The 17,244-nt window shown below is 47.4% G+C and overlaps 1 protein-coding gene and 1 long non-coding RNA gene across 6 annotated transcripts in view; one reads left to right on the forward strand and one right to left on the reverse strand.

Moving 5' to 3' along the window:
- Positions 1 to 17,244, forward strand: part of OPCML (opioid binding protein/cell adhesion molecule like) — a 1,072,821-nt gene that overhangs the window by 503,031 nt on the left and 552,546 nt on the right. The gene's annotated exons all lie outside the window — the stretch shown is intronic.
- Positions 14,777 to 17,244, reverse strand: part of LOC132344196 (uncharacterized) — a 30,300-nt gene continuing 27,832 nt past the window's right edge. The window contains exon 4 of the long non-coding RNA XR_009493349.1: positions 14,777 to 15,216. This is a non-coding gene — a long non-coding RNA (uncharacterized lncRNA). The remainder of the gene's footprint in view (positions 15,217 to 17,244) is intronic.

Below are 17,244 nucleotides of genomic sequence, written 5' to 3' on the forward strand. Positions count from 1 at the left end.
CATGAACACCACTTCACTGAGAGAATGGATACTGAGACATCACAAATCCCACATTCTGAATGTGAGACCCCTGCCCCCACCTCCTACCCAGCCTGACACCTAAGTCTAGCATTCATCCACCCCATGTGAGCGCAGAGCAGAAAAGCAGCTCCGTATAGATCAGCTGGAAATTGTTGGCACCTCTTCCCTCATTTGCTGTGATGTTCACAATAGGATTTATCTCCCACGACTTACTTTCCCATGGCCAGATCAGCAACACCTTATGCTGGGCAAGTTGTCAGTCTCCCTGACTCTTACATCGGTGGAGATAGCTGGTCAGGGCTGGCTTACATGCAATCTGATGGGGAAACCAGGAGAGGACACAGCCTGGAAGTCAAGCCTCCTGTGTTTGTGCAGATCCTGGAGTCAGGGAAGCAGAGCCAGAGGGAGAGAGTCTCTTGTCTTCCACCCGTCGCCAGGTAGAAGAGAAGAGAGATTTCAGGGAATGTTAGAGGGCTTAGTAATGGATTGGATGTGGAAACTGCAGTTTCTTGCCCCAAAACCTGGGTGAACATCCAAGCTGGAGAAGTTGAGTAAATCAAGGGACCCATACATGTTTCGTTGTTATGATGAGTTTATATCCTATATATATACCTCATATGCTTCCACTGGTTGTCTTTGTTCTTGCTTTTTTCTCTGCCTGAAATTGTTTTCCTCCAAAGCATCATGTGGTTCATCTCCTCGCTTTTAAGTTTTTGATCAAATATATTTTCATCAGAGATTTCCATAAGCGCACAATTTAAAATCGGATTTCCACCCCTTGTTATTGTCTTACCTGGCTTCAGTTTTCTTTGGAGTACTTATCATCTGCTATCACTATATTTGTTCTTTTGTTTGTCATCCTGCACACCGCACTGGGCTTAATGTGGCAATGCCATTGTGTATCTCATCCACTTCTGTATTAACAATAAGTAAAACAGCATCTGCCTCCTACTGGGTGCTCGTCACTGTTGAGAGAATGAACAGATGAGTCCTAGAAGCAATGTTGAGAGAGACAGAGACGCAGATAGTGAGGGAGCGTAGGCTTAAGAAACCAAATAGGGAGTTATGTTCATATAAGTAATCCCTGAAGCCATAGGCTCTGGAGGAAATATAGAGCCCATAAGAAGGCCTTGAAGGCCTCCAATCTTCAAAGAAGATGAACTTGCAATGAAAAAAAAGCAAGAGTAGACTTGGAGGAAGGAAGGAAATCAAGGAAAATAGGGTGTGCAGGAGGAGAAAGTGTTGAAAGATGCAGAGCTGTCAAGAAGATGAATGTTTAAGAGTATCCAGTGGAAATGGTGTTCCGGTGGTTCTCCACAGCCACAGGAGGAACTGTCTGATGGAGAGGTTAGTGTGCGCAGAGACGCGGCTGGGAGATGAGAGGTGAGAAGAAGCGTGATTGGAAAACTCCTAGAGATACTTGTCTACAATGGGGCGACAGTGATAGAGAAAAAGCCAAAAAAGGCTGGAGTAATTTTTCTTTTCTATTTTAACTTTTCATGTATCTAAAAGCCAGTGGAGAAGACAACCTTTAGGCGATGAGACTGAAAGTACAATAAATTCAGAGAGTGTTCATTAGGATTATTTGCCTGAGAAACCAAGAGGGATGGATCAAAAACATGGGTGGAGCTACAGGGCAGACACAAGAGGGACAGAACTTTGTCACTGGAGGGCAAGAGAGCCCGGACATGCCCGGGCAGTGAAGGTGAGAGGGGTTCCACTGGTGGTGCTCACTGTCTCTAAGGTAGCAGGTCCATGTGCTGAGAGCGGAGGATATGAGTGGGACTCCAAGGATGGAGATGATCACAGAGGGTGGGAAGACGCCATGGGGAGTGGTGGGATGAGTAGCAGAGAACAGGGAGGGCAGGGTGGAGGTCCCTTGACTTCGGTGAGCGTGAGTTGATGAGAAAGCAGCCTGCCCTGTCGTGCCCTGAGCTGTGCTGCTGTTCTCAGCCAAGGCTCAGAGGCAGCCGGGTTCTTCCAGACTTCCAGGGGTTTGGTGATGAGGTTGTGACCGAAAGAGTGATGAGCGAGGGAGTCTAAGGCATTGGACCAAGTGGAACAACAGGCCAAGAAATCCAAGTTGGTTCCGGGGGAAGTGAAGAGACTAGAGGTCTTTGCTGGGAAAGAGAGGAGCCCGGGGTGAGGGCCCCAAAGTGGCCAAAAAGATGCTACTTGGATGACACCTGGCAGGAGAGGGGGTCGTTTGATAAGAGTAGGGGTATCTGAGCTAGTGATTTGGGGGAGATGGAGAGATTCTGTTTCTTGACAAGGCCCACCTACTCAGAGCCAGGCTGGCATCACTCACAAAATGCATCAAGTCCCTGAGAACAGGGACAGCATTTGTGTTCAAGTCTAAGCTAGAACTGAGCCCAAAGTGGGGATGAAGAGGCCTCCTCCAGGAGTGGACAGTGGTTGCCAATGTAGACGCTGGCACAAGTGGGCAAGCTGATTAAAAACAAACAAGCAGCAAAACATTCATCCTCGCTGGCACTGCCCAGGGCAGAGGGACAGCTGAGGGGCCAGTGCCGGCGTGGGCCAGGCGAGGCTCTCCTTAGATCTGGAACACTCAGATGCCCCGATCCTGGTTCGAGGTGGCGGCAGCCCTGGGGAGAGAAAGGCACTCTTTCCCATCAATAAAGTTACTATGTACTAAGTGACTAACCTCTGGCCTGTGACATGAGTACTTGGTGCCTCAAGCAGAGCCAGTGGAGGTCATGGTTTCCACAAAGATCTCAGAGCTGAGTGACAACACGGACAGGCTTGTTCCTCCTCCTGTTTCCCTTCATTGGCAAACAGAGCCTCTTGTCTGCCGGGCTGCCCATGGCCGCCACAGCAATAGCTGAGAGAGGATGGAGAGAAAGAGAGGAAAAAGACACCAAGAGGAAAGTGTCGCCGTTCCCAAATGCCGTATCATCTGACAGTTTCTCTTTGTGTGGCAACAGCTGTTTACCATGACAAACGATGGCTTTAATAAAATGTACACACAGAGATGCACCAGAAAATGAATACTGGAGCTTTCTGTCTTACATGTCATGGGGGGCATTCCCCTGGTGATGAATAGGACCTGGCGAGTTGCATGTGGCCGGTACCTTTCAGATGGGTGACCTTGGTAGGTGGCTGGCCCTTGCATCAGGCAGGTTCCACCTGCAGAGAGCAGAAAATTCTGCAACAGGTTTGCTCAGAGGTGCTCAGTGTGGGACATGAAATGGCATGGGGAGGGATGGCAGAGTGGGTTGAATGCTCAGCAAGTCACACCACAGAACTGGGGGGTGGGGGCTGCCAACAGGTTCTGTTTTACACACAAGAAGCTGCCCCCATTCCCAATCAAAGACACAAAAATTAGAAAACTGCCTCTGCCAGGACACTACTGCCTTAGGGAAGCTGTCTTGAGCAGGAATCCACACCAGGCCTGCCTGGGGACCAGCACCAGGGGCCTGCTCCTTCTATGATGCTGGGCACCTGGAACAGCAAGTACTCCAGCCCTTGAGCCCCAGAAAAAGCAAGTGCCTCCATGATAGCGTTGGCAGAGAAGAAGAGGACCTGTGGTGGCCACACGGTGGTTCTAGGAGACATACAGGAGGTCACACACATGATGTGGGGCTGAGTTGGAGCTGGCAAGATTTGGTGGATTTAGGATCCTGCAAATCCAGATTTAGGGCTAGATAGTGAGTCCCCTATGTGTGTGCTTCAATTTTTGTGATTAATTATTTATTTGTGATGGTGCTGGGTCTTCATTCTGCATGCAAGCTTTCTCTAGTTATGGTGAGAGGGGGCTACTCTCTAGTTTGGTTATGTATACTTCTCACTCTATGGCTTCTCTTGTGGTGGAGCCCTGGCTCTAGGACATGCAGGCTCCATGGCTCCCAGGCTCTACAGCACAGGCTCAGCAGTTGTGATTCACAGGCTTAGTTGATCCATGGCATGTGGCATCTTCCCGGACCAGGAATAGAACCCATGTCTCCTACCTTAGCAGGTGGATTCTTATCTCCTGTATCACCAAGAGCGTCCTATGGGTGTGCTTTAGAGGTGGGGATGGAGGGTAAAGTTGGGAGGATGGAGAGTACACTTGGAGGTGGGAAGAGTGAGAGGCAGGGACAGGGAGAGCGTGTCCTCAGCAGGGACTGCAGGGCACCCGGCCTCCCTGGAGTCTCCATATCCAAGCATCTTCACACTTCACCTGTCACCTCTACACGGTCACAAAGGGGGAAGCCCTCAGCCACTGAAAGTGCCACAGAGGGGCCATTCCATGTCTAAGTGAGAAGTGACAGGTGAAGACACATAGAAATATTCTATTCTTATTATAAAGACATGGAAGCAGCAACCGCTTCCTACTCCTGGAAGAGGCTGCTTCATCTCCACTTTGGGCTCAGTTCTGGCCTCTCATAGAGAGGAATAGTAAGATTATCCAGAGGAGGGGAAACAACAGGGGAAGAAGCATGTTTGGGAGCCATGTGTGAGGTTGGAAGTGAGGGTTTGTTTATAGGATACACATGGGAAAATGATGTCATTAAAAATAAAATGTTTAATATGTGGGGAGAGAGGGTTGGGTTCTTATTGTAAAGAGCCATGAGTGCCCAAAGGAAAGCACTAAAGGCAAAATGGAAAAACAAAAAAGACATGAGAGATAGAAAAAACAAAAAGTAAGTCTGAATACAGCAATAATAACTTAAATGTGAGTAGATTAAACAAACCAAAGGACAAAGATTGACTGAAAACATAAAAAAACAAGATCCAACTACACACACATTAGAAACAAATGTAATGGAGATAAAAACATGGAAAAGATGCACAATGCCAACAGGAATAAAAAAAAAAAAGCTAGACTGGCTATACCACAAAATAGACTTTGAAAGAAAACAAACAGGCAAAAACAACATTATGGATTGAGGGAGGTTTTATAATGATAAAGGGCCAATCCATCAGGAAGATATAAAAATTATAAATACATATGCATCTACCAAGAGAGTCATAAAATACATGAAGCAAACACTGACATAACTGATGAGAAATGAATAATTCAACAATAATAGTTGGAAACTTCATAACCCACTTTCAATAATAGAGACAAAACTCGGCAGAAGGTCCACAAAGAAAGAAAAGACGTGTAAAGCAGTGAGAACCAACAGGTGGCTATGGCCCAGCCAGCTCAGGCATAGAGGAGCAGATTGCTCTCAAATATAAACAGAACGTTCTCCAGGATAGATCACACGCTAAGCAATAAAGCAAGCCTCCACAACTTTTAAAGGATCGATATACAAAGTGTGGCATCCAACCATAATGAGATGAAAAGAACAATCAATAATATGAAGACACAACCAAGAAAAATACAGATGCAGCTAACACACTGCTTAGAGATGAATATAGAGGTGTAAACCCTTTTTTAAAAAAGAGTGTGTGTGCTTAGTCGCTCAGTCATGTCCCACTCTTTGTGACCCCATGGACTGTAGCCCACCAGGCTCCTCTGTCCATGGTATTCTCCAGGCAAGAATACTGGAGTGGGTTGCCATGCCCTCCTCCAGGGGATCTTCCCAACTCAGGATCGAACCCAGGTCTCCCGCATTTCAGGCAGATTCTTTACCAGCTGAGCCACCACAGATGCCCCATTTAAGAAGAGGAAAAATGTCAAATCAAAAATCTTAACCTTCTACGTTAAGACAATGGAAAAGGACAGTAAACTAAACCTCTAGCAAGCAGACAAAAAATAATATTATACTCAAAGTCAGTGGAAAAAAGAATTATAAATAACAGAGAAAATCAATGAAACTAAAAGTTGGTTCTTTGAAAACAGTGACAAAATTAACAAAGCTTTAGGTAGACTAAACAATACAAAAGTAGAGAATATTCAAATTACTCAAATCAGAAATAAAAACAGGGCGTAACCAATGGCCTCACAGAAATAAGAATTGTAAGAGAAAATTATTAGCAATTGTATGCCAACACCTTAGATAACTAAGATCAAATAGACAGCTACCAGAGGGTAACTGAACCCTGGGAGATGGTGTGGAGTATGTGCTTGTGGATCATTCCAACAAAGATTAGGAGCTGGTTAATCTCCATGGTCATTTCTGTCAATTACTGACTGAAAGTTGCCCTTGGCACTTTTGACCTGCTCTCTACACTGTGGGAATGACTTTCTGCCAGCTTCCAAAGGCCCTCAGGCGCAGAGAGGCTGAAACTAGAAACAGGAAACCATCTAGATCACACTGAAATGAAACGTTTGCAGGTGGGGCAGTAATAGTTTCTGCTACGAGTTGAGAGGAAAGGTGATGACATAGAATAACTAACACATGGATTTTCTTTATCATGAATTTGGACAGTATTTCGAGAACATAAAGCTTTTTGGTGTGAGCATTTTGTGATACTGGTAAAATCCTGGTGATCTCCATGGTTGCTATTTAGGGATTTCCTCTTATCTTGACCATTTATTACAATTGATGAATACACTTAAATGGAACCACATATATGAAGCACAGACTCACATCCCCATCTTCTGCCTCCTCTCCCTGCACTTTAAAATTCATCAGCCACCAGTTCTAATCCTTGGTATCTCCAGACGACCTCTCTGTCTTCACTTTTCTCCTGTTGAAGACAATTCAGACTCAAGGTGCCACAAACAACCTGCTCAGCTCTTTTAAAACCAGCTCCCGCTGTGACTGCCTCTGCTCTCCTGCCTGACAGCATCGTTAGCCTTGACCACCGAGGAAAGAAGGCTTCCTATTCTCTCTCTCCCCCCGTTGACGACAGGCTCGCTCACTGTCTTGGAAGCCTGTCTCCTGTCTCACTCCTTCCCTCAACTTCTTCAGTTTCCAGTTTATGACTCAAGCTGCATGCTGCATGTTGACCGAGCTGTGCAGTTGACGCTGCCCGAGTTTTGCTTGGCTGCTCCATCTCCAGCGGTGGCTGTGGGCTCCTTTCCATCAGGAGAGCTCAGCATCAGCTGAGGCTGTGCATGAGGTCTTTCCCTTTCCTTGTGAAGGTGAGCAGACCTTGAAGATGCTGCTTTTCTACCAAGAGGGGGCAGAAGGGTTGAGGTGCATAGTGAAGAGCTGTCAGGTTCGGTGGGATGAAGTTTGGGTAGGTATGCATGCCGGGAGGTAGGATTCTCCGGTGTGATGATTGTTCTGGCTTTGAGCACATGGGGTTAAGGGTTCTGGCCATGCTGAAATGGATAGACACATATGACACTTGTCACCCAAACCGAGGATCTCTTCCAGCCCAACGATTCATCTTCATTCATTTATTTCTGTGCTTCCTCTTTTCACAAAAACTTTTAGGGAGAATTTAGAACACTGTTTTGTGGATGAGGGTATAGTAATAATAGTTTTTTAAAAAGCAGACATTTAGCCACTATCATGATTATTATTTATTGATTACTGTATTATCACATATCACATTCCATAATAAAATGTGGTAAAGATATAAAAACCATGCATGTGAAATAGTTTCAGCATCTTTACAAATACCAGTGCACCACTTGGGACACTGAGAGCAAGGAGGCTGCTGTCGAGTGTGGCTTTAAGAGCAAGTGATCCCTGCGATGCTGAGTCCTCTATTCTGGCATCTAGAGAGCCTGGAAGACATGTGTTCCCTCTCTCGGAGCATCAGAGCTGCTGCCCTGGGCTCTCTCTGATTTAAAGGTCAGTGGACCGTCAAGTATGCACAGAGCTCTCTGCTAAGGGGCCATGGCTGTGTCAGCCCTGCTTCAGATGTGGGGTGCTCTTCCAGGGATCCACACACATCATTTTAAAAAATATTCACAATAGCCCTGTGAAACAAGTTTCAGTTCAATTCAGTCGCTCAGTCACGTCCGACACTTTGCAACCCCATGGACTGCAGCACTCCAGGCTTCCCTGTCCATCACCAACTCCAGAGTATGCTCAAACTCATGTCCATCAAGTCAGTGATGCCATCCAACCATCTCGTCCTCTGTTGTCCCCTTCTCCTCCTGCCTTCAATCTTTTCCAGCATCAGGGTCTTTTCCAATGAGTCAGCTCTTCGCGTCAGGTGGCCAAAGTATTGGAGCTTCAGCTTCAGCATCAGTCCTTCCAATGAATATTCAGGACGGATTTCCTTTAGGATTGACTGGTTGTGTCTCCTTGCAGTCCAAGGGACTCTCGAGAGTCTTCTTCAGCACCACAGTTCAAAAGCATCAATTTTTGGCACTCAGCTTTCTTTATGGTCCAACTCTCACATCCATACATGACTATTGGAAAAACCGTAGCTTTGACTAGATGAACCTTTGTAAGCAAAGTAATGTCTCTGCTATTTAATATGCTGTCTAGGTTGGTCACAGCTTTTCTTCCAAGAAGCAAGCATCTTTTAATTTCATTACACTTCAGTAAACAGAGGCTGGGAAAAGCTGTCAAAGGGCTTGATGACAATAATAATCATGTCTGTCCTAAGCTGGGGTCTCTGAGGTGGTGTTTGGGGCACAAGATGCTTATTAGGGAATTTCCTTGGGATGGACAACTGTGGGGGCAGGAACAGGAGGATCAGAGGTCAGGGTGTGATAGCCCTGTCAGCATCTTCCCTCACTGGGTGGTAATGACCCGGCCTTCACTCGGGACCTTGGTCAGTCATTGGAGACAGGTTGTCCTGTGGAGGGATTCCCCAGGAAGAACTGGGAGGGACCCCACTGGGGAGGGATTTCCCCGCCTTGGGAATTAGGAGAGTGCTGAAGCCGTCATCTGACAGCTATGGACCAGCGAGCATCCCCTGAAGGTGAACAGGGGCATCTCATCTCTGCATCCAGTGCAGTCTTGGGTATTAAAATGCATTAAGTGCTTAACGAGGATTAATGAACTTAATCCTAATAGCAACCCTATCAGGTTGGATGGCTAGTCTTTCCAGGTGAGGAAAACGGGGCTGATGAGAATCAGGAACTCCCCCAGTCACAGGGTCCACATTTGAACTCTGGTTATCTCCCCTTTCCGGGGCTGCCAGCCACGTCTGAGCAGCACGAGAAACAGAAGGGCATAGGGATGGTCATGTCCTGAACCAACAATTTAGGCAGGTAAGAACACCACCACCCTTGAGAAGGAGAACGAGAAACAGAGCATGTTGCCATAAAGAAAGCAGGGGTTGGGAGTACCTGGGCATGAGTGCGGATCCACTGGTTGGGCTGTGCAGCCCAGCAAACCACACAGCCTCGTCAAGCCTCCTTCTTCTTGCCACGATGGCCGGAGAACACCTTTCTCTCTGGCCTTCAGAGAAGGGGCCGTTGAGTCCTCCTAGCAGATGGTCATGTCACGTGATGTCCATGCTAACTGTGATATGCACAGTGTCCTCTGGGGTGGCCCCAGGGACCCCATGAGGACGGTGACACCGTGGAAGAATGGGAGTTGGTTTGATCTTTGAAAGTACTGATGGGGATAAGGTAGGAGAAGAGAAGGGGGCAGAGTGTGCAAGAAGAGCTAGAGGTGGGGAAGGGAAAGCTATGCTCTTTACGGAGACCCTGTTGTTCCACGGGCTGTGTCTTGACATCATTCCCCCACCTCCAGATGGGCAGGTGCTCTGATTACCCTCCACTTCCAGACCAGAGCCCTGGGCTGAGGCACTGGAAGACATGGCTACCCTTGCTCAGCTGCGGGGCCATGCAGTGGACCCAGTCTGAAGGATTCCGAGTCCATGCTCCCACCATAATATCACACCCGTGTCTGCTAAGCTCCTGTCCATAATATCTCTCTGTTGAAGGAGACGGGGAATCTGGGTGTTTCTGGTGATTCTATTCTTGTTCAAGTTATATTTCCATGTGTGTTTGGAGTCAGTGTTATTCAGACAAGGTCTGTGCAGAAAGGGGTCTTTCCTTCTGCCTGTGTTTCCTGTTTCTTCATCCTCATCTGTGGTGGGTATGGGGGGTTCCTGGGCTGGACCTCTCACCGCTGTGTGCACGTGTCTTGCCCTCTGGGCTCAGTGCAGGAAGATCTCGCCAGCCTCTGAGTGCCCCCCTCCCCTAAAACTGCTGCCGGCAGGATGGGCTCAGCCCCGATCCTGCCATGTACATTCACCGGCCTGAACCCACAGCTGGTGGGGAGATAACTCAGGTGTGGGCGTGTAGAGCCAGAGGGGTCAAGACACAGCTGGTGGCCCTGGATTTAGTAGGGGGCAATGCTGAGGTGGAAAATAATAATAAATAATGATGAAACAGCAACAACAACCATGGCAACAGTTGGTAATAATAATGTTGTCATTACCATAGGAAGAAGAAGTAACAGTTACTGATAACCTTGACCTTGGCATCTTCTCCTGCCTCCCATTTCTCTCCTGCTGGGTTAGAAATGGGCTGAATGGACATAAGAAAGACGCATCCTAACAGCAGGAGCTGCCTGTTGATAATGTAAGGCCATCTGATGTAGCGATACTCATGTCCATGGGAAATTCCCAAACGACCTGGGAACCACCAGCCAGGGGTCACACACAGGCTCCTAGCATTATCTACAAGTGAGCACAAACAATGTCTAAGATCCCTGCCTAGTCCAGAATTCTAGGACAGAGTGATTGCCCTCCCAAGGACCCTGAAACTGCCATGTCATGCCTGTGCGGTCCTGAGTGTGGGTGGGTGGTGCCCCGCCAAGGTCCTGTGCTTGGGGCTCGGGACCAGATCAAGTACCACCGCCGCACGTCCACATTCATGGATCTCCAGGCGCTCCGCCGAGCAGGTGCGGTTCTGCCTGGCAGATAAAACAGTCTGTCTTTGTTTCTCATCCACATAGAGCAGACACGCTGGTGGGGGGCGTGATGCTCTGAGGTCACAGGTGCTGAAGTGAAAAGGTAAGTTGGTGGAGCACCCCCAATTTAAAGATTAAATATAGCACAAAATAAGGCAGAGCCTCAAAATGGAATGCAGTTGCATGCTTTCCGGTGCATGCTAGCCGTTCAGTCGTGTCCAGCTCTTTGAGACCCTGTGGACTGTAGCCCACCAGACTCTTCTGTCCATGGGATTCTCCAGGCAAGAATACTGGAGTGGGTTGCCACGCCCTTCTCCAGGGGATCTTCCTAACCCGAGGTTGAACCTGTCTCTTATGTCTCCAGTACTGGCAGGTGGGTTCTTTACCACTAGCACCACCTAGGAAGCCTGATTGCCTGTGGATGGATCTAAATAGTAGCTCCCAAGTTGTTGGCAGGACCTTGTCTGGAATGTGGGCTGTCTTTAAAGTCAGAACCATACAAGTGCAAGGGCCCAAGCAAGAGCCAGTGTGAAAAGTCATGTTAAAGACAGATTTGCCCATGAAAAGGGTATCTGTAAAGAAACAAATGACCACATCCTTCACTCAGTGCGGTACCCCCTCTATGACACATATAAGAATAATAGTCAGGGTTTTCCTGTGAACCACCATCTTCCATTCACTCACACCATGGTCCAGACTTGAAATCTTTTCCTCCAGCTCTGAGTAGAAATCACTGATTAGGCAAACTGCTGATGTACGAGCAAAATGAGCCCGTTTACCATGCGGGCGCTTGCTAATTGCAAAGAGACGTGAGTTCCAGGCTCACTCCTTTCTCTGGGAAAAGCTGTCTTCACCATGACACTGGAAGGCGTGCAGGCAGGGGGAACCCAGGCCTGGATTGGGGATGATAATTGAGCTAGTTTCTGTGCTTGGCTTCCCTCTTCTCGGGTTTTCTTCCTGGAATGATTCATCAGGAAGCATCCTCAGGCGTCTGCTGTGCGGCGCTGCAGCATCCACCCAGTTAAACACAGAAGCTGCTGTGAAGTCGGTCCTTCTGGGGAAAGTGTCACAGCCATACATTTAGCACATGTGTATTGAGCACCTACTTCTACTAAGCTTTGTGCTTGATGCTGAGGATGGAGGCAGACTGATTCTCCAACATGTAGAAAAGAGAAAATGCCCTGGACTAACCTGGGCCAAACGCATCACAATAATAAGACAGGAAGGAGCTATTGAGGAGGGGCTGAGGAGTGAAGAGCACTTATGCTGGGAAACTGGGGATTTACCTAGAGAAGGTGACATGCGAGCTGGGCGTTGAGGTGAGCTTGGGAGTTGGATGTGCCGAGGAGGGTGCTTTGTACAGAAAAGCAGCTCTGGCTGAAGCAGAGAGAGATGCGGGTGGAAAGGCCCCTGTTTCCGCAGTGGACATGGATATGTAGGCTGTTCCCGCTGGAATGGAATTTGCAAATCATCTGGTTCAGTGACTTAGTTTCCAGGCGAGGACCTCAAAGGCAGGAGACTGGAAGTCACTTTTGCAAAGCCTGAAGCTCTATCCTGTCCAATCCCTTTGCACTAGCCCCCTGTGTGTGCTTGTAACTGCTGTCCTTGGGGCATATTTGTGTGCTGGACTTCCTTGTATTCCTGTTGCTGGTGCTGGCTGTCTTCTCCTTGCCAAGTCTGCAAATAGCATCCTCATGGCTCCTTCCCCCTTAAATGCATCCATCCGTCCACCAATCTACCAGTCTGTCTATCAAACACATATTTACAAGCCAGCAGGTCTGGCCCTTTATACACTGTTTCTTTCTCTTGCTCTTAGAACAACCCATCTCTTTACATTGCTTGTCTTTAAAATGCACTTATTCTTGATTGATTTAAGTTATGAAGATCTCAGAATCTCTTCTTCAATAGTTTCATCATGCCTAGAAGCATAGGTATTTCAGAGCTGAAAAGACACCAGGCTATAGCTTGGCATTCTGTTTGTGTCTGTCTCTGTTTCTACATTTCCAAGAAACCTATTTTTAGAACCCCCCTGCCCAGCACCATCAGTTGGCTCTCATTAAAATGAGGATGGTGAGGTTCGTTTCCGACAGACCCTGCCTCTCGCAGAAGACAGTCACTTTAGCCCTGTTTCAGCATCTGGGGAGTTTGTTTATTGATTTCTCCTGTTTCTCCCAGAGCCCCAGAGTCCTCAGCCTCAGTGTCTCTCAGCCCCACTGCCTGACAACTAGGTTGTCCAGTTTTAGACCTGGCCTCTCATCTCTGTGGACCCTCAGTGGCTTGGGTGGATGTCAGAGTAAGTGACTCAGTCCAGGAGTTATCAGAAAAACAGCCTGTGGGACAAAATGCACACTTTACCAGGGGGTGGGGGAGGTTAGGAAACAGCCTATCTTGACACAGAAATAAAGAAGTGATGGAATTAATTCATAAACGTGTTGGATGGAAATTAGCAGATGAAGATTTGCAAGGGGAGAAGAGACAGAGGGGGAGAGAAAAGGGAAGAGACAGACAGATGGAGAGGGGGAGGGATAGGGTGGAAAATAGAGCAGAAGACGCAGCTTTATTTCACAGTCTTGCTTTACCCTGCGCCAAGCGAGGCGGCCTGTGCTTTCCCAGGGGTCCTGCCCTGCCTGCGCCCCTGCTCCCCTTTTCATCCCTGCTGTCCTCAGCCCTGCTGCTGGCCTTGCTCTGGCTTCCTGCTTGCACAACCGTTGTGCTTTTCACATACGTGGGATTCCCGGCTTTGCATGAGGGGCTCTGATGCTGAAAGCACCAGATTTCTGATGTTCCCATGCTAGAAGGAAATACCTGAGCCTTTAGAGCGAGATCTCCATTCCTGACACTCTGATCTTATGCAAATGTTACCCTCTCTGAGCCTCAGTTTTCCATCTATGAGATTAAGACTGTTGGGCAGGCTGATGCAGTTACGTGTATAAGTCATTTAATTCAGACTCGGGTATGCTGTGTGCGTTCAGTTATTATTGTTACTGTTACTATTATTATTGTGCTTTTAAATATTATTTTTCATAGGAGCAATAGAAGTAGCAGGTTCCAAACTCTCTCTCTCTCTCTCTGGTGTCCTATACCGAGTAGTTCAATCTTCCTAATAGAAGTAAGAGGTCCAAGCATTGGGATTATGTTCTGTTTTAGGGGCAAGACAGACACCTGTTGCCCTATTCCCATGCCTTAATTGATAACCAGAGCCTTGCCACACGATAGTGCATCTGTGGGGCGATGTTCCTTCCTGAAACATACTACAGGCAGTCACCCAATTCCATTTTTAAAGAACGCTTGAGGTTACTAGGTGGGCGATTAGACAGGGCTGGGTTCATTTTTACCTCCTATAACAAAGCTTTGCCCTAAGTATCTCTTCTTCCCACATCCCTTTCTACCTCCCCAGAGAGAGGTATTAGAGGTTGGGGGACATTAGTGATGAGGACTAATCCAGAGACAAGTCCTGGATACTAGTGTGGTTGTGGTGATTCTGCTGGGAGGCCAGCAGAATTTTAGAGACTGTTCAGGCCAACGTACCTCAAGCTTTTTCAGCCAAAACCCACCATAAAAAGGACATTTTAAAATGTGACCAGAACACAAGTGCCAGGGTGAGAGCTTGAGAACATGCACAAACAAAGGAATCAGAGCTGGACTCTGTGATGTAATAACATTGTATGAGAGACTCCACACCACGTGATCATGCCCATCACAAGTATGTTTCCCACCGCTGAGGTCATGCTGTGATTAGAATACTACTCTCTGGAGCCTGTCCACAGTGCGTGTTAACCAGGGGCCCAGCCCCCTGCTTTCCCACCATGAGGAGCTTCCTCCAGGATAAACAACTAACAGCATGGTCCAGATTCAGCGGCATGTGGGCACAGGGCATCTGGACTGCCATGCATTCAACTAGCCTAATTCTTCTGCTCCATCTCAAGCTAAATTGCTACCAATAAAATATCATCCAATGTCCAAATGAAGACAAATGTCTTCAATTATCTAATACTTGGAATGTGCATCTTGAATAGCTCTAATGTCTGGGAAATTGGAGGCTATGAAATGGAGGTACATCACTGGTTTTTATTATTAATTGAATAAATATTTTATTGAAAATGTGCTATTTGCCAGGAACTGTTATGGCTGCTATTGGGACAGCAGTGAACCGTGATGGGGACAGGAAAAGATTTAGCATCTTGTACTGTGGGTCCCTAGAAATGACGAGGAACAACCTTTCTTCTCCCTGTGTTGGTTTCTTAATCTAATCATAACGATACCTTTCTCCCAGAGATGTTGAAAGGAGGACAGGAGGGGGTACCTGTGAGGCACGTAGCCTAGCGTCTGGCACAGAGCAGGATGATGGTGGAGGTGGTGATGGTTATGATGGTGACGACGGTGACAATGGGGAGGATGATGGTGGTGACGATCACAGTGGTGATTGCTGCTGCTGTTGATGATGGCCACTGTACTTGTGTTTTACATGTTGGAATATTGGTTGGTTGGTCTGTCCCTGAGCAAGTCCACAGATGGAACATCTGACCTGAAGCAATGCATCCGGCATATACTCATTAATCATCAGCCTCACACAAAATACTGTGCTTAGCACACACAGGTCTCTGACAGGTCCAGGGACTCTTGTCTTCAGATACCATATATCAGTACCAAGGGCTATCAGGCTATAGAGGCAATAAAGTAAAAGCCAGTGCCAGCCTCCCTCACGTCCATGCAGTTAGAGCCTCCCTTTGCCTTTCCCCGTCTCATAAGTCACAGCTCCCACCTGCTCTCTCCATCATTCCTCAGCTCAACACCCAACTTCTGCTGCCCTCATGGGGAAACCACTTCTGCCGAAGCCACCATTGTCCCCACCACGCAGGCCAGATGCATGGCGGGCCATCCTTCAGTGGCCGGGATTCTCCAGCATCACACTTTTAACCACTCTTGTCTTCGTAGTCCAGGAGGTCACTGATCCCTGATTTCCCTTCTGCTTTTCTGGCCAGTGTGCACACTCTCTCAGGAGACCTCCTTCTACCCCTTCAGGGCCTGTGTTGCCCAGACCTCCCACCTAATGCTTCATTCCCCTCCCTATGATGCTCCTGCTGAACAACTGCCTCAGGACCCAGGGCTCCATCTCCCCATAAACAAAGATGATTCCAAAATCCACAGCTCAAAACATTATGACCTTTTGGTGAAGAACCCTGCCAATGCAGGAGACATAAGAGAGGTGGGTTGGATTCCTGGGTTGGGAAGCTCCCCTGGAGGAGGGTATGGCAACCCACTCCAGTATTCTTGCCTGGAGAACCTCATGGACAAAGACGCCTGGCAGGCTAGAGTCCATAGAATCATGAAAAGTTGGACACAACTGAAGCGACTTAGCACGCATGCACACAGGCTCAAAACCTAAATATCCAAATGCCAACAGAAAGCTCTCCTTGGATGTTTCATTGGCACCTTATCTTCAGCATTTACCATTTATCCTCCTTCACTGAGGATCTACTACCCTTCCTGTTTCACTGTGATTGGTCATATCGTCCACTCAGTTGTCAACATTAAAAATCTAGGGACAGACTAAATCCCTCTCAGTCTTTCAGAGTGCACTTAAAAGTCACTTCCTTTGAATAGTTTTCCAAGAACCATCATCTAATTTAGATGGTCCGACTCTTAGATGTGTAACATCCCTGCATATTTTTACTTTAAATCTTACCATACTGTATTACAATATCTGATTCACTTGCCTACTAGACTATAAACTCCTGCAGATACTATATCCTGTGTTCTGTATGCCCCGACCCAGCAATTTTTTTCAATAAGAAGGGTCTTCCCTGGTGACTCAGATGGTAAAGAATCTGCCTGCAATGAAGAAGACCCAGGTTCAATCCCTGGGTGGGGAAGATCCCCTGGAGGAGGAAATAGCAACCCATCACAGTATTCTTGCCATGGACAGAGGAACCTGGTGGGCTACAGTCCATGGGGTTGCCGGAGTTGGACATGATTGGTCAACTAACACAATTGGTCAGAAAAAAAATAAATGAATTAGTCAACAAAATAAATGAACAACATATTTTTTCAAAGCATGGCTAATGAGATAAGATTGTAAGTACTCAGCATATAATGTAAGAGGCAAGTTCTAGATCCTCTCTAAGACCTTGGGGGCTCAGATTCATTTTAGCAAGAAGGGGGACAGGGAGCAGGTGGAGCATCAGAGCACAGGAACCCATTGCTGAGCCCTCTTCCGGGGTCTCATGTACAGCTTGTTCAGTTCTTCAAAGGAAGAAAAAGTACAGTTGCCTGGCTAACCAGTAAGCTGGGGCTCAGAGGCCCACCGCCCACATCCCTGGGTGGCAGGTTCAGATTCTCTTGCCCACCCTGGTTCTCAGGTGGAATGATCCAATTTCTACCCATCACCTTGGAAGCTATAATGAGACTCAGGTTAGCAGGGGGTGGTTGGTGAGACTGTAATAACTCCTATTGAGTATTTAAAATTCTTTATGGCGTGTAGGCCTCAATACTATGGCTTATGTGATTTGATTTATAGAACTCTATGCCATGTGACTATAAACTAACGAGGCTG

This window comes from Bos taurus, chromosome 29, assembly GCF_002263795.3.
Source record: "Bos taurus isolate L1 Dominette 01449 registration number 42190680 breed Hereford chromosome 29, ARS-UCD2.0, whole genome shotgun sequence".
Taxonomy (NCBI): Eukaryota; Metazoa; Chordata; class Mammalia; order Artiodactyla; family Bovidae; genus Bos; species Bos taurus.